General features: G+C 36.6%; 1 pseudogene; it reads left to right on the top strand.

Moving 5' to 3' along the window:
• The first annotated feature begins 704 nt into the window (after window positions 1-704).
• LOC128590047 (importin subunit alpha-1-like) overlaps window positions 705-25,035 on the top strand; it is a 62,463-nt pseudogene continuing 38,132 nt past the window's right edge.

Raw genomic sequence — 25,035 nt, 5'->3', positions numbered from 1 at the left:
AAAGATATTATTCTTATCTCTAACAAGAAAGTAAATATTTTTGCACCTGGCTGTGTGGCTATATTGGTAACTGTTTTTGATTCGTGCAGCAAAACCATAACAAAGCAGTAATTACATGGCCTTAAACATAGTTCATAAAATTGGGGATGGCATCTGATAGTTTGATACTTAAAATAGCCACAGTTTAAGATGTCTGAGAAATGGAAACAAACATTTCCAGGCAACAATATGCCAAGACGGAGATTCATTCTGTTCTAACAAAAAACCAAAGCATCATTAACCCAACAAAGAAAACCTTTTTGCTGCAATAGAGATGTTTTATAAAACCTAATCCAACAGATAGTTTTGTAAGTCATGTATTGAATTAGAATCTCAACCCATGGAGGTTAACACATAGATCCATACAGTAGCAAGAAAAAGCAGAAAAGTCTAACACTGCAAAAAATGAAGTTGTCTAAGACTACAGAGTTTGCTCTGCACAGAGAGACTTAGGATATTTTGCAATTCGTTTCTGACACATGAGTATGAGTAAAGGTCTAAGAAGAAGAGGATACAGACAAGACAAAAGAACAGACACAGACATTCTAAAACTGGTATTCACACTACAGTGAAGAGGGATTCATAGCTATAAAATAAGAACCACACCTTAATTCTGTTACTCCGTGTCATGGGTGGTAACTGTGTGTGCACACAGGTGTATACACATGGTGACCGTGTCCGGGTAGGTGATTCAGAGTGCATGCTTGGTTTCTGTTAGCCAGCCCTTTTTGTTGTCTTTATAAAGAACTCCTTTGGGTACCAGGAAGAGAATTGAGTGTGCTGCCTGCTATACCTGTCACACTGTGTCTGCTTGTCTGTGTGTCTCTCTCTCCTTCTCTTTTTCTTCGTTTCAGTGCAGGAGGAACTCAAATATCCTCCCTGGCATTTCCGTGCTAGTATCATTGGCCACAGCAGCATTTGAGTTTCTGTGAGGGTAGACTATGTCCCCATGTGACTCATATCAAATCTTTGGGGTCGTTAACCCTTCTTCAAGCTGTGATATAGTACTGCTGGTATGAAATACAAAATTACTTACTAAAAACAATAAAAAAAAGTCCCCAATAGACAGAAGTAAAAGCCTGGCATCTCTGGACTGCCCGCATCACCACAGCTTCAGCGGCTGCTTCCTAAGCCAGTGGCAGGACAGTAAATCTGGGGGCTTGGCTGTGCATCTGTGGTGTGGTGAGGAGGCGACCAGGACAGACCAGGATGACACTGGGTGAAAAATGAGTTGCTGACCAGCTAAGGTGACTGTCTAGCTCCAAAGGTTATGGCAATATAATCATCCTCTCTCCTGCTCTACAAGGGAAACTCAATATTGCCTTAATTACTTTGCTCTTGTTATCCATTGTATTCCCAATGCAACATCGCATCCAGAAAATAAATGAATGGACCATTCACTTATTATATACATAAATGTAGGGGTGGCACCTGTGGCTCAGTGGTTAGGGCACCGGCCCCATATACTGAGGGTGAAGGGTTCGAACCCGGCCCCGGCCAAACTACAAACAAACGAAAAAAAAAATAGCCAGGCATTCTGGTGGGCGCCTATAGTCCCAGCTACTCAGGAGGCTGAGGCAAGAGAATCGCCTAAGCCCAGGAGTTGGAGGTTGCTGTGAGCTGTGGTGCCACAGCACTCTACCGAGGGCAATAAAGTGAGACTCTGTCTCTAAAAAAAAAAAAAATACATAAATTTTATATTATCTAAGAGGGCCCATATGCTTTGATCCTATAAAGAGGATTATGCTAGTTGACAGAAGTTTTTCATCTACATCTCCAAAGGCCTGGCGCAAGACACAGGGATTAAGCTATTACTATTAAAATCATGTTTGACTAATTTTCTGGGGGCAAAAGAATTGTAAAAACTGTTCCTCCCAAAACTTTAGCCAGGTCCATCAGAAAGGAAGTTGACTGACTTTGAGCTGATCCTTTTTCATCTGGGAAGGAGTCTTCAGAAATCTCCAGAGCCTCACCTTAGAGTTTCCCTGTGGGCTCACTTCTTCATCTAATGAATGTATACCCTTTACCATATGGTCCCCAAAGATTGTTTTGCTCATTTAGGTCTGTAATACTTGCCAGGCTCAAATATTATACACTAGTCTTCTTAGGAAGTCTTGTTTGAGCTGACGAGAGTAATTATGCTTCACTTTATTTTCGTTTGGTAATAGTGAGAAGGAAGGAAAAGAAGTAGAGTCCTTCTTTGACCTTAAGGAAACCGGAAGAAGCTACTGGGGTTGGCTCAAGAAAGACTGACGGCTTAGAAAACAGAATTCTCACAAAGGTTCCCATTTTCAAGAAAAATAGTCCTTTCAACATTTCTTTTCTGCAAACCACCATTATTATCTTAGCCATTGAGGGACACTTAAAGGAGCAAAATAAAACCTTCTATAATTCCAGTAAACAGAGATAGCCATCATTAAAACATTAGGGTATATATCTATATGTATATAGAGACACTTTTATTGATAAATGTGATTATTAGCTGTTAGTAGTGGGTTGGAGGGTAGTAATATTACTCTCTGAGACCATATAAGTCGGTGGGAGCAGCACCTCCACTTAATAATGCCGCATCAGGCCCGGGTACATGTGACGTGACTTGTCTTCTTGTGCACAGCTCTCTCTGCTCCAAAAGTGCCAACTGTTTCCTTTCAACCCTGATACTCAATGCCTTTTTCAGTAAAAGTCATCACTGTAAAAAGGGTAAAAGTAAACAGCAAATCCAAAATGAAACAAAAAGGTAAGCACAGGCGTAGGGGATAGTTTCTTCGTCGAAAGCCATCCATCACAATGGTAAGCACTCATAACACATTTCTCTCAAACTCTTGTGAACCTCAGTACTTCTGAGCCCTGCTCCTCTCACAGTCGTGTGTTCATGCTTCCCGTCAGACAGTCTCCAGCTTCAGAGCGGTGACAGCTGTACCTCCAGATGTTTGTGTTTTATCAGGCCCCTCTTAGCCATTTTGATCAGGGTGCATGTATGTAAATTATATCATAAATCTTCTCACACTCCATATACTATATCAAGTGAAAAAAAATACCAAGTTTACGCAGAGCTCTATTAAGCCTAAGAAACGTAACTCAAGATTTAATGCATTATTTGTAAGGATGTGATATTATTCTTAATCCGTCGATTAATATGAGCTAGCACTACTGTGCAGATTTATTAGAGACCATATGCTCTTTAATTACCACTGCCTCCCAAAGTTACCACACTGCACATCTGCAGCCAATGTGAGCTGCCGTTCCTCTGTCCCTGCCTCTGCAAGATCTGACAACCATTTTTTAGCTAGACATCTTCATGAAGAGTCGATCCCCACTATGCCTCAGAAGAATAATTAAAATAAAATAAAAACAAAGGGAAACACAATGTTTTGGGGAGAGTGTACAGAGTAGGGGAGATTCAAGTCAGCAATGTGCCTCTTCTGCTTGGCTTCACATTAACTGAAATGCTTTTTAATTGTAGGCTGTTAATGTTTGCCTTCCAAAATCGAGCTGTTACAGAAGGGATTGAGGCATCTTCCTCTCTTGAAGCAAATGAGAAGGCAGAGAGTGTGCAAACACTGACGCCGTCCTCAGATAAAGACGTGTCTTGGTGAATTAAAATCTTTTGGACTACACAATCCAGACAGACATAATTCAGGGGGACTTAGATTAATTTTTAAAGGATTTATACTACAATTTTAAATGAAGTTCTAGTTAATTAAGCATGCCTCTATATCACAAAGGAACAGTTCTTATAAACTGTTTTCCTCCATTATTGAAATTTAACATTCTTAAGGTCATACATCCCTTTCCTTGAATAGATATAAGAGACATTTGTACCAAGAAAATGGTTTCTAAAATTTTGTATGCTTAACTGAAAGATGGCAGGCAAGCTTTGGCAGAAAAAAATGACTTAGGGATCAGGAAACATTGGGAAAAACTCTTTGTTTTTCCTTTGTGTTAGGAAGGACTTAAGGCACGTAATCCCCAAAGTACTTCTCTCTCTAAGTAAATGACACCAATTCATTAGTATTGAATTAAAGACATTTATAATCATTTGTGTTGTATCCAGATAGCAATCCAAGGAGGTTGATGAATACCGTTTAACGTAGAAACAAAGACCTTAAGAAATGATTAACTCACCAAATATCTTGGAAACAGTTGGAGAAACAGTTTCCTGCTTTAAAAAAAATTCTTATTAATTCCCCAAAAGTTCTTTAAAACTCTTTCAAAAGTAAAGATTTCAAACATCTCTGTATTGAACTCTCTAGACTAGAGTTTAGAAAATCTAGAAGGTCAAGAGCAATAAAGCTGCAGAACTTGCTAACAGATTTCAAGATTTATTGTTAAATAAAAGTAGCCAAGACAGCAACATTTCAGCTCAAGGACAGACAAGTAAACCAAAGAGACATGATTGAGAGCCAAGAAACAGATCCACACAGATAGCGTCGCTTGATTTATAATAAAACTGCCACTGCAATCCAGGGGAACAGGATAGTCTTTTCAATCAATGGAGAAAAAGGAAGCCACACCTCTAACTCACACCACACACAAAAATTAATTTGAGATGGATCCGAGATTTAAATATGAAAGGAGTAAAGTAAACTTACCCAAAGAAAATACAGGTTATCTCAACACTTTGAGATAAGTGAACATTTATTAAACTGGAAAAGGAAGGAAATTAACTATAAAATAAATAAATAGCTTTGCATGAAATTTAAAACTTCTACTCTTTGAAAGACAACATTTAAAAAATGATAAGGCAAGCAATAGACTGGGGGAAAATTGGAACACAAATATCCAACAAACGACTCATATTGAGAATACTTGTTTATAAAAAATAAAAATTAATTTGAAAAAAGACAACCCAGAGTTTTTGTAATGGGGAAAAGACTTGATCAGACACTTCACAAAGTGGAGTCCATGGCCAATAAACAGATTAAAAAAAGATCAATATGATTATGAGACTGAGAAATGCAAAGAAAAACAAACAATAAGCGAAAAAGAAGCCCAACGCCAAAGAGTATATATTGTACAATCACACTTACATAAAATTCAAAAACAGGCAAATTTATACATAGTGGTAAAAGATAGAATAGCAGTTACCTCTGGGATGGGGGTAGGGGATCAGGGAGAAAGGCTGAAAATCTTGTGTGCCTTGCTTTGGGTGGTAATTATAGAGGTCCGATGTATACGTGTACGTCATCAAGTCATCCTCTCAGGATTTGAACCCTTTGTGAGTTATTCCTCAATAGATAATAATACACTCATGTAACATATATCACTTCCAGAAAACAGAAGTGATGCAAGATTAGTGTCGTATTTTTTATTTTCTGTTTTTAGTGAATTGAAAACATTTTCGTGAATATAAATCAGAAACCTTCAATTTGTGAGAAAAAATAATAAATTGAGTTTCCATCATAGACGGACATACTTTTTCTTGGACAGACTTATCTTCTCACATGAAACGATGTACAGGGCTCTCTGTTTATTTAAGCCATGCCTAAAAAGTCATAAGAAAAAGGAGAAATTGTTTGCGGTGGGAGCTTACAGATATCGGAGTTCATATGGTTATATACCAAGTGAGTAGTACATTTCTCCAAAGCAGAAGGGGAGCTCATGAAAGGCTAGAAGCAGTAGAGGACTCAATATCCCAAAGCTTTAGAATCAAAAGAAACTGACACTTACATTTATTATTTTTTAAAAATAAGCCTTTAAAAAATTTTACACTCTGCTACTTCAATTTTCTCTTCTAAATGACTTTGGTGCACATCAAAAACAGTGAGAAAATAGTCCCCAAATCCCAACCTTTCATTTCCTAGATCCTGCAAAGTTTCTGTCCAGGCAATGATATTCCTCACTTCTTATGACTCTTTTCTAGTCTTGGTCTCTCAAGAGATCCTCTTGAGCCCATGAGTTTCAGGTTGCTGTGAGCTATGATGATGCCAGGCCTACAGAGTGAGACTCTGTCTAAAAAAAAAAAAGTGATCAACAACTATAGGCCCACATAAGAGAAAAATACATTTAAATCCAAGAAGGTGTGGTGAGGGGAAGGGATTGTCAATTTCCCATTAGGGCACAATATGGGGCTTTATGGCACACTAACAGCAACTCGGATTTTATCTTACAAATGCAAACAATATAATCTAATTTTATATACCTTCATATTAATCCAAAATTAAAAAAAAAAAAAACAACCTGAGACCAGGTTAGATCAGGTATTTATGCCAATACACATCCCACCACTTAAAACAATACCACCCAGTTGACCCTCAGGCTCATGAGTGAGAAATATATCTGCAGTACCATAAGCAAGAAAAAAAATCCATTTTTCATCACTGGTAGCAATACTGTGTACAAATGGTTAGTCTTTATGTCATGACAGCAAAGAAAAGCAAGCTTTAATATAATATCTCTTCTGAAGCTCATTTAACTCACGTGGAACCCATCTATCCAACTCCTTTACCTGGCCAATTTGCTTCAAATAGTCCAATACTGTTGGAATAGCAATGTCAAACCTTGCTGCTAATTCACATGTATGTTGAAATGGATTTGCTTCCACTACAGCTTTCAGTTCATCATTATTCACCTTGGTTTCAGTTCACTCATGTCTCATTTTCAAAATTAATATCATCAGAACAGAACTTCTCAAACGTTTCATCAACATACCGTGTGTCCATCAGCCACATCCTTCCCAAATTCTCAGTTGAGACTTCCAGTTGTCTGTGCTACATTGGTTCCATAAAAGAACTGATACTTAAAAATAACAAGATTTTTTTTTTCCCTTATCCATGATTTCACAATAAGAAAGATAATCACAAGCTGAAATAATGCCTTTGGAAGAATGAGGATGTACCTTCACAATAAAAATGAAACAAAAAGTGTCAAAGTAAAATGTCAGAGATGTCAACTGTCAGACTTAGTACTTAAGGAAATCAGACATTTCATACTTAATAACCTAATAGAATGTCAGCTCTCATCCAAAGCGTCCCCTCACACTCAAGCATTCTGATCATAACATAAAGCGAGTCACAAGAAATGTCATTTATAAGCAAAAAAGTAAACTTGCTTTTAAAAAAATTAGAGTATATTTATGGGCCACAATTTCCATTTTATAGTTAGGGTGGAAAATGGCAATTGAGAGGCTAGATTCTCTCTACAGCACAATTCAAGAAAGTTGTAAAGGACAGGAGCCTGTGTTTTTGTCATGTACCATGTCTCCATGAGAGTGAATTGTGAAATATCCTAGGCGAGTGATGACTCATTTCTGACACATGTAGGATAGACAATTATCAAGTTATTAAAGTCTCAAGACTTCTTTTTTCAATGAGTAGGTAAATTCACTTCTAAGTCAGTATTGCCAATCAGCCATTTCTTAATCAGGAAGTCACAACCACATATTAAAATGTTGTGATCAAATGGAAGAGAATAGGGAACCCAGAAATAAATTTATACATCTATCATGAATTTATCTCTGCAAAGGGGCAAAGAAGATACAGTGGGGAAAGGACAGCTTCTTCAATAAACAATGTTAGAAAAACTGAATATTCACAAGTAGAATGAAATTAGACCCTTATCTTTTACCATATACAAAAAATCAAATGGATTTAAGACTTTAATCTAGATTCAGATTTAAGACCTGAAACTATGAAACTACTAAAAAAAAAACATTGGGGAAATGCTTCTGGACATTTATCTGGGCAAGATCTTCTTGAGTAATACCCACAAAGCGGCAACCAAAGCAAAACTGGACAAATGGGATCACTTCGAGCTAAAAAGCTTCTGCACAGCAAAGAAACTAATCAACAACATGAAGAGGAAACCCACCAAATGGGAGAAAATGCTTGTAAACTGCCCATTCGACAAGGAATTAATAACTACAATATACGAGAAGCTCCAACAACTCAAAAGGGAAAAATCCAATAATCAGATTAAAAAGTGAACAAAGGATCTAAACAGAAATTTCTCAAAAGAAGGCAAATGAATGGCCAATAGGTATATAAAAAAAAATGCTCAATGCCACGAGTCATAAGAGAAATGCAAATCAAAAGTACAATGAGATACCATCTCACCTCAGTGAAAATGGCTTTTATCAAAAATAAAGGCAAAACTAAATGCTGTCAAGGATGTAGACAAAGAGGATTTCTCATGAACTATTGCTGTGAATGTAATTAGTGCAACCACTATGGAGAACAATATACTGGTTTATCAGAAAACTAAAAATAGAACTACCATATGACTTAGCAATCCCTAAACTGGATCTATGTCCAAAGGAGAAGAAATCAGTATATTGAAGAGATAGCTGCACTCCCATGTCTATTGTAGCACTGTTCACAATAGTCAAGATAGGAAATCAACCTAAGTATTCATCAACAGATGAATGGATACAGAAATTGTGGTGGACGCACAAAGGAATGTTATATAGCCACAAAAAAAAAAAAAAAAAAGAATGAAATCCTGCCATTTGATAACATGGATGGACCTGGAGAACTGGTCTATTTTTTCTATAAAAAAAAAAAAACAGAAAAATCAGCCAAGTGTCCTGGCATGTGCCTGTAGTCTCAGCTACCTGGGAAGCTGAGGCAGAAGGGTCACTTGAACCCAGGATTTTAAGGTTGCTGTGAGTTAGTCTGACACACTCCATGGTGCTCTAGCCTGAACAGCAGAGTGAAATTGTGTTTCAAAACAACTACAAAACCAAAAAACCACAAATTAGGGTGTACTTCAAAATAATGAAAAGAGTGAAATAGGAATGTTCCTAACACAAAGAAACCCACCCAAGGTGAGGCAAACCCCAACTACCCTGATGTTGAAATATGACAATTCCTTGACTAAACAAAACTAACACTATTTCTGAATTGGAACAATTATTTAAAATCAGCAGGAAACATCATTTAATATGTTTGTTTATGTGATGTAAGCTAGTTGACTTGGCCAAAGCTATGTGTCATTGGAACAAAGGTAACTGCTCAAGTCAAGCAGTCTTCATTCAATCTGTCTGAATTTTGCTCATTTCCCTCAACATTTATTATTATTATTGTTAAATTTAGAACATCATGAGCCTAATTAACTCAGAGAAATATAAACTCACAGAGAGGAAGACTTAAAATGGACCAAGGAGATCACCTCATCCAATTCCATCATTTTGCATGTGGAAAACCTGAGGTTTGAAAAGTGATAGAGTCAAATGCACACAGCTCCCAGCTCAAAACTCTGTTATTATTAATAGAACTTAACCAATCTAAAAACAATGCCTAAATGACTTTAAACTCTCCTGATTAATGCTGATAAACAGAAATTTTAGGAAAGATTCTTTGTAAACATGAGTGTTCAAATGTAAACAACAGATCTGTCCCATTCTTATTTTCTTTTCAAACCAAGGTCTGAGATCCTTGAATTTTTTTTCTAACTATATGGAAATTGCTATCAACAACTTTAAGAAAACTGGAAGACTAAAATGAAAATGTCCTCACAATACTGGCATCTTAGAATGCCCAGGAGAAATGGTCAGGGAGCTAAGCCAACTTGATTCTGAGTTGATAGCAATACCTGTATTTGTGTAATTTCTGACAGCTGAAACTTGGAGCTGGCATTAAGCCCTGATTATCCTCTCTACTTGTGTGATCCTGGGCACCTTACATTACTTCTCTGTCCCTCAGTTTCCCTATCTGTTCAATGTAGAGAATGGCACTTGCACGTTAGGGTTATTGTATGTATGTAAATACATACACACGTAGAACAGTGGATGGCAGCTACTACCACTATGTTGAAGATCACATGATGACGACAGGTATGATACTTTATTAACATAAAAAGGAGACATATATTTACTCATCTTTAATTAGACATTAATAAATTTAACTTCAGAATATATTCCGAATTATCTTGAAAATTAATCTTGTCTTAAATTCACCCAGGTATATCATCTCCACTTGTAATTTCTGACTTCCTTGGGTACCATGCCTTGGCTATCTTTGTATATAAATTACAGGGCCTGGCAGCTTGCCTTACACATATCAGCTGCTCAGTAGCCATTTGTTGAATTAATCAATGAAGGTTTAAATAAACAAAGCTCAGAGGAAAAAGAGATTGCTGCCCACCTTCTTCCCGGGGCCCATCCCTGCAAGCCCACATCAACCCTGCCCAATTTATTGGAAGGCGCCCAAATCACTGATGAAACATTTGGCTCAAGTCTTCAAAATAGTACACAAATAGATAGATGGCCTTGTTTTCTTATAGCTTTTAATATCCTGTTCTTTATAAATGACTTTCAGACTCATTTTATATTATGGTTATCTTCCGAAAATGTATTATATCCTAGTAGCCAGGCTTCTTTCCCTACCTCCAACCCTAGCCTTTGGGTTTGGTGCTGATGTTTCACTTTGAGACATTAATTTAAGTAATCTGCTTGCCAGTGGATGAGTGAATGAATTATTCATTTTATTATGAAACATAAATTTTAAAGAACAGCATTCTAACTTCTTTTTATTTGCCAAAAATAATAGATCATTCCAGAAGCCATTGTGGCACCCTTTATCTAACAGGGTATACTTTTGAAAGCTGTGCCAAATAATAGGTTGTAGTATAAGTACAACTATGAAACATTTAAAAAAAGCCAGTTCAATGTGGTATCTAAATGACAAAAATATAAGTTATATCTAAATTGGGTAACGTCAGAATTATTTGATTGTCATGAGCATTAATCAGAGCAAATGCTTTAAACATGTTAACACTGCTTTCTATCCATAATTATAATCCAAATCCTCACTTCTCTTATCAAAATGTTATCCCCATTAATATGTGACAGATACAAACTAAGAAACATGATTGACATAAAATTAATCTCAACATGAATTACAATCTATTCTAAAGACCTTACTATCATAATCCACACTTCTGTATAAATATGTGTAACTTGACTGAATCTCACTCAATATCTGTTAATATAAAGCATGCCATCTAAAGTTTCTGACTTTGTAGATACATTAACATTTTAAAGATGTATCTACATAGCCAAGAGTTATAAAACACTTTATAGTAATTATTTTTTCCTATAAGCAATAGCTTTTGCTCAACATGACAAAAACAAATTTTTGATATAGTATTATAAATTCCAGTCCACATCCTCTCTTCCCAAACTTATCTCTTTCGTTATAAAAGCAATGAGGCTTAGCTGAATGGCATCCTGTTAGACTCAGAAGATAAAATGCATATTACTTTCTGGCCCATCTTTATTTTTAAATATTAATAAAAAGGAACATGAAAGATACTCATTACAGACTAAGAAACAGTCATTATAATGGTGGAGATAGATTTACTCCATGACAGGGAAGTGAATGAACACAGGCAGTTAAGAATTCTTAGCAGCCTGAAAAGCTACACTGATTATTTTAATTTCCTAAACTCCTTAGTGTTCTGAAAGGCTCTTTAAAACTTCATATTCTTTCACATTTGTCTGTGGCTATTATCTTGTCCAAAGCTCTCACTCACCTTCATGCTACCCAGAAAGACTGTTAGCATCAAACTGGCAAGATTTAATCAGAGTTTATTGCTCCAGATAAAAACACCGCCACATTTTTTATCTTTTTATTAAATTTACAAACTTGGGCATCCGCATTATGGATCAAAAGGTGATTGCCTGTTTCCTCTGCTGGAATGCAATGTTATACTTCTCATATAATAAAAAGCCTCTTCCTTTGATCTGGTGAAGAGAAGCAAGACTTTTTCTTATTGGAGCAGGGCCCAGGAACTTTCCTTGAGATTATACACAGGGATGATAATCTCTTTAACAACAACAAGGTGAATTTGAACATCTGGCTCTTGTTCATGGATATATCACAAAAGCAAAGTAGTCACACTCTATTCCTGGAGCACAGCAATAATGCTGCCAATTTGGAAGTCAGACATTAAGAATATTTTAGAGCACCCACAGATGGGTGCATAAACACATGACAACAAACCATTAGAACTGTCCTAACAAGAGTTCATTAAACCTCATTTTAGATTTCAAAAAGTGTTAGATGCATCTTTTCCAAGAAAATTTTTTCTTCTTTATAATGACTGTCAACTGTCACTTATGAGCATAAACAGTCATATGTTCTACTTTAGAAACTTATGAATTCCAAAACTACTGGTTATATCTATGTAGCCATTGTTCTGGATTTTTTTTTTCTTTTTTGTTGTTTTTGCTGTTTTTAAAAGATAGTCTTACTTTGTTGAACAGGCTGGAGTGCAGTGGCTATGACAGGCAGGATCACAGCATATTACAACATCAAACTTCTGGCCTTAAGTGGTAGTTGAGACCACAGGTGCGTGTCTGGCTTGGGCGTATCCGCTGGTTGGTTGTCAGCACCAGGGTAGGCATTGATGAAAAGAAAGTTATGAATGACATTTAAAATTTCAAGTATGTAAAAGGTAATTGCTTTTTCCATATAATCTCTGAATAACCACTATTTGTTGAGCCTGTTAGCTGCTTAACTTGTTATACACATTTGCCAAATAGGATTGTCATTATTTTATCTATACTGTGGATGTGTGTTTTTCCAGCAGAATTTGTCCAAGGCCATGGACGATAGGTTAGCTTGTGGTAAAGTAATATTCAAAATTAGGTTTCTGTAGCTCCAGGGACCATGCCATTTTGTTTTTGTCATTTGCTTCTGATGAATTAAAATTAGTTCAGCCTAAGATAACTTTGAATAGCCCACAATGTATAATTCACTAGTCTGAATTACTTCCAAAAGCAATTCACTAGTCTGAATTACTTTGCACAAAGCCTTGATTTTTTTAATAATAAGGCATTCTATATATAAAGTTTTGAAAAATTAGCCATAAATGTCTAAAGAAAATGTAGTAAATTTTAGAGTTGAAGTATAGCACATTCTTAATCTGGAAGCAATATATCTAGATAAACTATTTTTACATGTAAAAATAGTTTACATGTAAAAATGTGTAAAGAAATATAGTTTAGTCATTTTACATGTTGCTACATAATACCATATTGTGCTACCAAAGTAACTATTAGAATGTGCACATATTTTTTAGACTTTTTATTTTTGTTGCCATAATTTCCTCTAATAAAACATATTTTAATAAATATGCAAACCCTATATATTTGAATGATTTTTGTTCCTCAACATCATAATCTTAGAGAATGATTTGTGTATATTTTTGTATATAAAATGATTTGTGGAGCTCCTATCTAACAATTATCTTCATATCTGAATAACAACAGGCTCATTCCTTTGACTTTATAGTCATAAGTGTTTTGGGACAGCAACAACCTCGTTTCCTATAAACAGCATGTATTCCTGCCTAATTCAATAGGTCTTAATTTTAAATAATTTTAGTTTATTTCAAGACATAAATCTATTCTCCTCAAACAAAAATGTTTTGGAGTTGCACCTGGACCTCCAGAAGAGCTGCACCGGGACCCGTGATCAGCACCCTCCCAGACCTCTGGAAGAGCTGCGCCAGGACCCGTGATTGGCACCCTCCTGGATATCCGGAAGAGCTGTGCAGAGACCAGCGATGGGCACCCTCCCAGAACTACATAAGAGCTGTGCCCTCCTGGACCCCAGGATCCCCAAAAGTGATGAAGTGGCTTCAAAAGGCACAGAGTCTCTTCTCCATGAGATTATGAAAGAGAACTTTCCAGACATGCCAAGAGATTCTGAAATTCAGATAGCAGACAGTTTCAGAAATCCAGCACGACTCAACATGAATAAGACATCCATCCCCCAGACACATCATAATCAATTTTACTAAAGTTAATATGAAGGAGAAAATTCTGAAAGCAGCCAGACGAAAGAAAACCATCACCTACAAGGGGAAGAATATTAGACTAACTGCAGATCTCTCTGCTGAAAACTTTCAAGCTAGAAGAGGATGGTCATCGACTTTTAATCTCCTAAAACAAAATAATTTCAACCCAGGATCCTATACCCAGCTAAACTGAGTTTCATTTATGATGGAGAAATAAAATAATTTAATGACATTCACATGTTGAAGAAATTTGCCACAACTAAACCAGCTCTCCAGGATATTCTTAGACCTATCCTCCATAAAGACCAGCATAATCCTCCACCCCAAAAGTAAACCCACCCAAAAACTTTTGATAAACTTCCAACTTCCACAGATGCAAAAGGATTAAAAATGTCCACTGGACTCTCGAAAGACTTATCAATATTCTCAATTAATGTGAATGGTTTAAATTGTCCTCTAAAGAGGGCAGGTTGCCTGACTGGATACAAAAACTCAAGCCAGATATCTGCTGCATACAAGAATCGCATCTTACATTAAAAGACAAATATAGACTCAAGGTGAAGGGATGGTCATCTATACTCCAGGCAAATGGAAAGCAGAAAAAAGCAGACATTGCAATCCTATTCACAGATGCAATAGGCTTTAAACCAACCAAAATAAGGAAGGATAAGGATGGAAACTTCATATTTGTTAAAGGTAATACTCAAAATGATGGGATTTTAATTATTAATATTTATGCACCCAACCAGAACGCACCTCAATTTATAAGAGAAACCCTAACAGACATGAGCAACTAGATTTCCTCCAGTTCCATACTAGTTGGAGATTTTAACACCCCTTTAGCAGTGCTCAATAGATCCTCCAAAAAGAAGCTAAGCAAAGAAATCTTAGATTTAAATTTAACCACTCAACATCTGGACTTAACAGACATCTACAGAACATATCATCCCAACAAAACTGAATATACATTCTTCTCATCAGCCCACGGAACATACTCCAAAGTCGACCACATCCTGGGCCACAAATCTAACCTAGCAAATTTAAAAAAATACAAATTATTCCTTGAATCTTCTCAGACCACCAGGGAATTAAAGTTGAACTCAATAACAACAGGAATCTGCATATACATACAAAAACATGGAAGCTGAATAACCTCATGCTGAAGGATAGATGGGTTATAGACGAGATTAAGAAGGAAATCACCAAATTTTTGGAACTAACAACAATGAAGACACAAATTATCAGAATCTCTGGGATACTGCAAAGGCAGTCCTAAGAGGGAAATTTATAGCACTGCAAGCCTTCCTCAAGAAAATGCAAAGAGAGGAAATTAATAACTTAATGGGACATCTCAAGCAACTGGAGAAGGAAGAACATTCCAACCCCAAACCCAGCAGAAGAAAAGAAATAACCAAAATCAGAGCAGAATTAAATGAAATTGAAAACAAAAGAATTATACAACAGATCAATAAATCCAAAAGCTGGTTTTTTGAAAAGGTCAATAAAATAGATAAACCTTTGGCCAACCTAAACAGGAAGAAAAGAATAAAATCTCTAATTTCATCAATCAGAAATGGTAATGGTGAAGTAACAAGAGACCCCTCAGAAATTCAAAAAATCCTTAACGAATATTACAAGAAACTTTACTCTCAGAAATATGAAAATCTGAGAGAAATCGACCAATACTTGGAAGTACGCCACCTGCCAAGACTTAGCCAGAACAAAGTGGAAATGTGGAACAGGCCTATATCAAGTTGTGAAATAGCATCAACTATACAAAATCTCCCTAAAAAGAAAAGCCCAGGACCAGATAGCTTTATGTCAGAATTCTACCAAACCTTTAAAGAAGAACTAGTACCTATACTAAACCTCTTCCAAAATATAGAAAAAGAAGGAACACTACCTAACACATTCTATGAAGCAAAATCACCTTGATCCCTAAACCAGGGAAAGACTCAAAAAGAAAAGAAAATTATAGACTGATATCACTAATGAATATTGATGCAAAAATACTCAATAAGATCCTAACAAACAGAATCCAACAACACATCAAAAAAAATTATACACCATGACCAAGTGGGATTTATCCCAGGGTCTCGAGGCTGGTTCAGTATATGTAAATCTATAAATGTAATTCAGCACAAAAAATAAAGACCATATGATTCTCTCAATTGATGCAGAAAAAGCTTTTGATAATATCCAGCATCCCTTCATGATCAGAACACTTAAGAATATTGGTATAGAAGGGACATTTCTTAAACAGATAGAGGCCATCTACAGCAAACCCACAGCCAATATCGTATTGAATGAATTAAATTGAAATAATTTCCACTCAGATAAGGAACCAGGCAAGGCTGCCCATTGTCTCCATTGCTCTTTAACATTGTAATGGAAGTTTTAGCCATTGCAATTAGGGAAGAAAAGGTGATCAAGGGTATCCACATAGGGTCAGAAGAGATCAAACTTTCACTCTTCGCAGATGATATGATCGTATATCTGGAAAACACTAGGGATTCTACTACAAAACTTTTAGAAGTGATCAAGGAATACAGCAATGTCTCAGGCTACAAAATCAACACCCATAAATCTGTAGCCTTTATATATACCAACAATAACCAAGCTGAACAAACAGTCAAGGACTCTATTCCTTTCACAGTAGTGCCAAAGAAGATGAAATATTTGGGAGTTTATCTAACAAAGGATGTAAAAGATCTCTATAAAGAGAACTATGAAACTTTAAGAAAAGAAATAGCTGAAGATGTTAACAAATGGAAAAACATACCATGCTCATGGCTGGGAATAATCAATATCGTTAAAATGTCTACACTACCCAAAGCAATATATAATTTTAATGCAATTCCTATTAAAGCTCCATTGTCATATTTTAAAGATCTTAAAAAAATAATACTTCATTTTATATGGAATCAGAAAAAACCTCAAATAGCCAAAACATTACACAGAAATAAAAACGAAGCAGGAGGGAATCACGCTACCAGACCTAAAACTGTACTATAAATCTATAGTGATCAAAACAGCATGGTACTGGCACAAAAACAGAGAAGTAGATGTCTGGAACAGAATAGAGAACCAAGAGATGAATCCAGCTACTTACCGTGTGTCACACTTTATGGGGGCCAGACATGATTGCAAGAGGGACTTTACCTAACAACTGCAATCAGTGTAACCTGGCTCATTGTACCCTCAATGAATCCCCAACAATAAAAAAAAAAAAATACATTCAGTGGGAAAGATTCCCTATTTAACAAATGGTTCTGGGTGAACCGGCTGGTGATCTGTAAGACTGAAACTGGACCCACACCTTTCACCATTAACTAAGATAGACTCTCACTGGATAAAAGATTTAAACTTAAGACGTGAAACTATAAAAATACTTGAAGAAAGTGCAGGGAAAACTCTTGAAGGAATCAGCCTGGGTGAATATTTTATGAGGAGGACTCCCCAGGCAATTGAAGCAGTATCAAAAATACACTACTGGGACCTGATCAAATTATAAAGCTTCTGCACAGCCAAGAACATAGTAAGTAAAGCAAGCAGACAGCCCTCAGAATGGGAGAAAATATTTGCAGGTTATACCTCCGATAAAGGTTTAATAAACAGAATCCACAGAGAACTCAAACGTATTAGCAAGAAAAGAACAAGTGATCCCATCTCAGGGTGGGCAAAGGACTTGAAGAGAAACTTCTCTAAAGAAGACAGACGCATTATCTACAGACAAATGAAAAAAAGCTCATCATCCTTAATCATCAGAGAAATGCAAATCAAAACTACTTTGAGATATCACCTAACCCCAGTAAGAGAAGCCCACATAACAAAATCCCTAAAACAGAGATGTTGGTGTGAATATGGAGAAAAGGGCACACTCCTACACTGCTGGTGGGAATGCACACTAATACGTTCCTTCTGAAAGGATGTTTGGAGAATACTTAGAGACCTAAAAATAGACCTGCCATTCGATCCTATAATTCCTTTACTAGGTATATACCCAGAAGACCAAAAATCACAATATAACAAAGACATCTGTACCATAATGTTTATTGCAGCCCAATTCATAATTGCTAAGTCATGGAAGAAGCCCAAGTGCTCATCGACCCACGAATGGACTAGCAAATTGTGGTACATATATACCATGGAATATTATGCAGCCTTAAAGAAAGATGGAGACTTTACCTCTTTCATGCTTACATGGATGGAGCTGGAACATATTCTTCTTAGCAAAGTATCTCAAGAATGGAAGAAAAAGTATCCAATGTATTCAGCCCTACTATGAAGCTAATTTATAGCTTTCGTATGAAGGCTATAACCCAACTATATCACAAGAATATGGGCAAAGGGCCAAGAGAGGGGAAGGCAGGGGGGATGTCAGGGTGGAGGGAGGGTAATGCGTGGGGCCACACCTATGGTGCATCTTAGAATTGGTAAAGGCGAAACCTACTAAATGCAGAATACAAATGTCTACATATAATAACTAAGAAAATGCCACGAAAGCCACGTTGAATAGTTTGATGAGAACATTTCAGATTGTATATGAAACCAGCACATTGTACCCCTTGATTGCACAAATGTACACAGCTATGATTTAACAATAAAAAAGAAAGAAAGAAAGAGCTACTAATATGCATGAATTTAAGTTCAGAATACTAAAGATAATTTAATGTTTCTTTAGAATCTTCTCTGTTATAATGTTTCAAAATATTATTTTAGGTGTCATTTCTAAATTGTTCTGAATATATGTATGGCTCTTAGAAAATTCTTTGTAAATAAATCCCTAATAACAGCTTCAAAAAAAAAAAAATGTTTCGCCATTTAGCATATTCAAGAGAATTGCCTCGGAAAGGAACTCCAAGACTGCATTCGTTGGAATAACGGATCTTTTGCAAGGTGACTATTTCCAAAGTACAATACTTAGGGGATAAATAGAGCATTTAAAAAAAATCATTTTACTTTATTTGTCACATTTCGTGATATCCTAAAAGGTTTTGACTAATGGAATTTATGCAGTCCAAATTTGTCTTCCAAATGAGACAAGAAGGAGGGGGGAAAATCATCGCAAAGTCACTCTCAAATTATATATGAAATGATCATTAATTTTTTAATAGTTTGTCCTCATACCCATAGCTTCAATAAACACAAAGTAAGTGTGTTGTGTAGTTACTTATTTAACATCCTCACAATTCTACAAGTGAAATATCAGATCTGTCTCACTTTCCATTAATCCCCAGCACTTTAGCAAGGTGCCTGGCAAATAGCAGATAAATTTTGGAAGGAATAAAGGAATGAAGGAAAAAATAGAAGGTTCACTGTTTCAATTCTATATAGAGTCTACGACCACACCATCCTAACTGTACCTGACCTTGTCAATTCTATGAAGAGTGGACTTGGGCATACAACACAAGTGACAAATAATTTCTTTATCAATGAGTATATTTCTACAAATTCTAGGTATTTTGCCAGTAATTTATTAAATGTGCATTTCACAACTTTCTTGTCTCTTGATCAGTCCTATGCTATCCTCTTTAGACAATAAAATTGTCTTCATCATAGTTCCTTTCATTAATGGAAACACATGCACTGGTGTGCGTTCAGGTACACTAAACAAGTCTTTTTTTTTTTTTTCTGACCCCCCAGAAAATCTTGTAAGCTCTGGGGAAAGAATACATTTGAACAAATCTTTTCACTTGATGAAGGATGATTTAAAAGGGACAGTTTGCCTTCATAAATAGACCTTAACACTAATGAACCTGCAAGAAAGGCCTGGGAAAGCATCATACTAGAAAAAGATCAAGAGGGACGTTGTCCTCACATCGGGAAATGATGCTGAGAGCTTGTTAAACGGCCTGACATGAAATGCCATACAACCCAAACAAAAGAGATTTATAGTATATCTTTCTGCTTCTTTATCTGCCTAGATATCATTCTCCTGAAAAGGAACAGATAAGTGCCACATCTATTAATGGGCCAGGATAGAGTTGTAGTTGTCAAGAAATTTAGGCCCACTCTTACCAGAACTTCTCATTTCTCAAGAGAGGCCAGAAATACGATGGCTATGTAAATCTCTTTAACATTTTTGTTGTTGGCAACTATTGAAATGTTTTCATAGTTGTAGGGACTTCTGCTGCTGATTATATCAGAACTTTAGAATACATTTTTGTTCCTACTCTAGAGTAAGCTTGCTAAATTATGAAAATCACGAGTTTAAAATACCCACCAGGGAGTTGAGAACAGGGAGAAAACTAAATGAGGTGATGTCCCCTCCCCGGGACAGGACAGATGATGACGCAGCCAGAGGAGGGATCTACCACAGATTGCTGCCTAACATTTAGCAAACTCTTAATGGCCGTAAATGAGCTGGGATTATGGATTAGACTTCAGATTAGTTAACAGAATAACAAATAACTCTGCATCTGTCCTTTGTCTCCACGAGGACACTCGTGACTAAAGGCAGAAGAAGAGAAGAGGGCTTTCCCAGGTGCTAGGGGGAAACCACTGAAGCCTGGGGGCAGGAGGGAAATACTAAAGAAAAAAAATCCCTTCATGACCTTCTCTGTTGCTCAGAAACAGGTTTCCAAAGGCAGAGCCAGATGAGAAAGGAGGAATCTCCCAAAGATACAGATACCGGGAAAGGGAAACATAATGGTGTGGGGTGGAGTCCCAAAAAAGAGGAAGGGAGTGAAAAAAAAAAAAAAGAGTCCTAAAACTTCCCAAATGTGATGAAAAAGGTGAGGGGAAATAAAGATTTTTCCAGACAAACAAAAAAAAAAACAACAACCGTGGATGCCAAGCAGAATACCTGGAGCCTAGTTCTGATTGCCAGTTTTCAGAACTTCCCCTAAACTGCTGTCTATAATCCCCAAAGTAGCTTACTGACAGTCTCATTACTAATTAGTAATTAGTCACTAAACCCTTTAGCTTAAATTTACAGTCTCACCATCAAATAAGATTATCTGGAGACAAGACAATCTTAGTTCTGCAGATGAGAAGCCATCATAAGAATATGATCAGACTGAGAGTTCTTTGAAGACAGGGGTTCCCGGTAGTTTGATCTTTAAATCTCCAGTTCTTTGTGCCCAGAAGTTCCAAGCCAATGTTTACTCTCCAGAAGAATGTAGCATGTTTTTATGAGCATTGTGGAGTCAGATAAATTAACAAACTTATTAAATAAACTGCTCTTATTCACCAGCTCTGTTGTTCTTGCTTCATTTGATTTTACCTTTTAATAAACCCTATCACACAAAGAAGAAAATACTGGGGCACATTTATGTTGGTTACAATGTCAGTAGGACACGGTTTCCTTTCTTACTGATTTCTGCGTCATCCTCTAGACCTATCGGAGGCATAAACTGCTGATGCTTTACTGCTTTAGTGAATGTAGGCAAAACTTTCCTGCATGTAGTCTCTAAAAAAGGTTACAAGAATGGTGTCTATTGTAAACTTTGAGCCTGAAGATTCTAAAATATCACCCACTTTTAGCTGAAAAGGAATAAGAGAATGTAACAATCAGAAAACCAAACTCTAAAGATTAGACATTGAAAAGGAGATCTTTTGGGCAACTGTCATCCCATAATATACTTCAAATGAGTTAAGATAGCACACGTGTACTGTGGGACGATTGAAGATTCCGGGTGATTGGCAGCACAAACGAGATACAGTCTCAGTAAGTCCAAGTAATAGAGCCCACGTACCAGAGCAAGTTTTAATTCATGGAACTTTATAAAGGTTACAACTCTTCAAATATAAATAAACTTTGGTTTGTGCAAAACACAGTGAAGATGACTTTTTTGCCTATATTTAAAATCTAGCTGTTGACGTATAGCTTTGATGGCAATCACATCTGCTCTAATTTAGCATGGATTATAATAAAAACTTAAGAAACATGTGGTCACAAAGAGACTGTCTTAAGTCAAGGCTTAAATATTTCACACTGACTTTCAAAAACACACCCATGGTGCATAATGTAAGGGTACATGTCAGATCTCTTAGTATAAAGTATAAATGTCTTAACACAATAAGAAAACAAGATGAGGTATGAATCAACCAGTGTGAGGAAAGCATTCCTAATTCTATAGGAAATCAGCACATTGTACCCCATAAATGCATTAATGTATACACAGGACTTTCTCCAAATATGATTCTAGGATCATTCCACTTTTATATTTTGTTTATTTTCAATGAAAACGAGGCACAAACGCCAGTCTGACATTTACTTGCTTTGATTCTGGACAAGTATCTTAATTTCTCTGTGCCTTATTTTCAACAAAGTGATAGTAATGGTATACCTCATAGTTTTGTTGTGAAAATTAACAGTGTCTGGTATATAGCACACATGATATAAGCATTTGTTATTTTATTGGAAAGTCACAAAAGAAAAAATTAAGTAGCTGCTAGAGATTTTTATCTAATGAAGGATGTTAAGAACCATTTGCAGGTAAGAATCTATGTAAGGAAATTGTTATGAGAGTAACAATAATTGCAAGGTGAATCCATTTGATACCAAGGTCAGTTAGGTTTGTTCATATACCCATGTACGCCAGTTGCACTCATTATAAGCATGTAGTATAATCAAACACTTGGTAAAATAAAGTGACCTTTCTCAAGAGAGGTGTTGCTTCTCTGTGTCTGACTCTGACCTGCCTCCCGGCAAGCAGAGCCTCAGCCCAGAGTCTACATGCAGGTGGTTAATGTGAACCCAGGAGTGGAGGACCTCGAAGAGCAGGGAGCCAACATGAGTGTGTGTTATTGAGGTATTGCTGGTCACTAAGGCTACATTCCCCTGGAAACTTCTGAGAAACTCTGTCAAATAGAAAAAGGAAATATTTATCTAAAAAACACCATCCCACATTAACAAAACATTTCCCAGGGGACACAACTTCTTGCACAAACTTGAGGTTGCCACCATATTCATGTGTACAGAGAGTTTCTCTAAAACATTCCAAAGGTATCTTGTACTGAGGCATTAGAAAGTCCACGCGGGTAATCCAGCTAAAACTGCACACCCTCAGTTTGTACTTGTGCAGGAGCTAACATAAAGGTAGGTCAAGACAGTGTGAGGAGAATCGCCTAGGCCCAGGAGTTGGAGGTTGCTGTGAGCTGTGTGAGGCCACGGCACTCTACCGAGGGCAATAAAGTGAAACTCTGTCTCTACCAAAAAGAAGAAGACAATGTGAGGTTTACAAAATACTATAAATATGTTTATTGCCTTTTTTTTAAAAAGCCAAAATGGCGAAGAATTCATAAAATATTTTGATCAAATTTAACATGGACAAAATAATGGTAGACAGTTGGGGAGAACAGTTGTAAAAATTTTCAGATTGCTTTATTAGAGTCTGTAATTTCTCACTCTGCTTAAACCAAAATGAAATTGGATGGCATAAAATGCACTGGACTTGTGATACACGCAAGAAGAAACAATAGACAGCTGTCATGAGAAAGTTCCTGCCCAAAGAAAAGGCTCTGGCTCTGTATGGAATGATTGGTAGATGAATGTGTTCTTATATTTTTAGGTTAGGTAAAAAATTTAAGATATGTATATGTCATGTTTATCATTCCGCATTGTATCCAACTTTACAACATGGTGCCAACTACATTGGATAAGTGAGTTTTACTGTATTTTCCTGAAATCCATAATTTCTTAGAACATTGCCAGGTAGCATGATAAAAGCACCCTAGGATTATCTGAGATATATGGCATACCTTATTACCATAGAGTTGTAGTAGCTATTTGATTAATGGGAAATGCTAAATATTGAATATTCCAAAGAGGAATTGAGTAGCCACTACCTTTACTTGGGCCACCAGCAAAAGCCTTCCAATGGGCTTCCCTATCTCCAGCTTGAATCCATTATCCATAGTGCAAATCTTTATCAAGTACAAATCTGATTATATCTCCCTCTGCTTGAAATCCATTGGCCCAGGATAAAATTCATAATTCTCATCAAAGCCTCATAAAGCCATTCTTTCATTCGTTGTTAATTGAGCATCTTCCATATGCCAGAACCTTGTTTAACTCTATAAGCTAAACTCCAGCCATTTGAAATTGTACCTTCTTCCCAGGGGGTTGGTAGAAGGTTAGAGGAACCAGTCAGCTTCTCTAAGGCTCTGCTGGACTCAGTGCCCCTTGTAAGTGCGTGACATTCCTCTGAGGCTATGCCTACCCAATGGTCTCCTTCCCACTAGTCCTGATTCTTCTTTGGAGAAGAGTCTTAGGCTTCGCCTTGTCCATCTAACCTTCCTAAAAGCTGCATCCTGCTTTTTAACTCCAGAAAAACACTTCCCTGGCAAAACCCTCTCCAGCACCAACAGGAGGAAAGCCACAACCACACTGGTCCTCTGAGTCGCACGGCTGCTTTAGTTCAGCCCAGAGCATCACTTGTTACCCCTGCCGGTTGCTCCAAAGATTGCTCTGCCCTCACTCCTCCAGCCCCACCTTTTTTCTATAGTATACAGGTTTTACAGTCTTATTACATTCATTATCCAACAAAAATTAAAATAGGTCTCTATTACGTTAAAATGTGTCATAAAAATGAAAGCTTAGTAAGCAGAGAATGAATTACCAGTAGTTTCAAGTTGATAGATCAATTCCTAATACTAGATTCTTTGATTAATTTTTAAAAGGCTAAAAATTTTAAACCAAATTGACATTACTTATAATTTGAGGGGAAAAAGAATTTTTAAAGTTATTTAAGTCACAGAAAGTATGAATTACTCCAAAGTCTAAATAATAGAGCCTGAAATTAAGGAAATTTCATTGCCTTTTATCACAAGAATATTTTTGTATTCTTGTCTCCTTCCTAATTAATGCTTTATCAGTTGCTAGAACTGGTCAAATGTAGGAATATTTTTATCTGTACATCAGGTGGAGTTAGCACAAAATTAGCTCTCATTAAATGTTTGGGGAAATAATGTCCTAATTCAGTTTTAGATTTTAAGATGACTGATAAGGTTTAGATGGCTGGGAACGTACTGAGCGTTACAGAAATGAACATGATGGGGAAAAGGCCCTGTGAGCAAGTCATTTATCTTGTTTGGTTCCTCATCTGTGAACTGAGGAGGTCAGACTGGATTGCTTCAAAGATATTTTTTAAAAATCAGATTCTTCTTCAATAGTAATTTGGAATTTGTTTTCGATGATCATTTCCACACTGGTTTGACATTCAAAGGAAAGATGTCCTTTCTTGACATTAGAACTGAACAATCACCTGTTTCCCACATTGTGTTTTATGCTCTGCTGCCGTCTTC

The sequence above is a fragment of the Nycticebus coucang genome, chromosome 1 (genome assembly GCF_027406575.1).
Source record: "Nycticebus coucang isolate mNycCou1 chromosome 1, mNycCou1.pri, whole genome shotgun sequence".
NCBI classification, from domain to species: Eukaryota; Metazoa; Chordata; class Mammalia; order Primates; family Lorisidae; genus Nycticebus; species Nycticebus coucang.
Note: the sequence above shows the minus strand (reverse complement) of the source record. Positions and strands in the feature narration are given on the sequence as shown.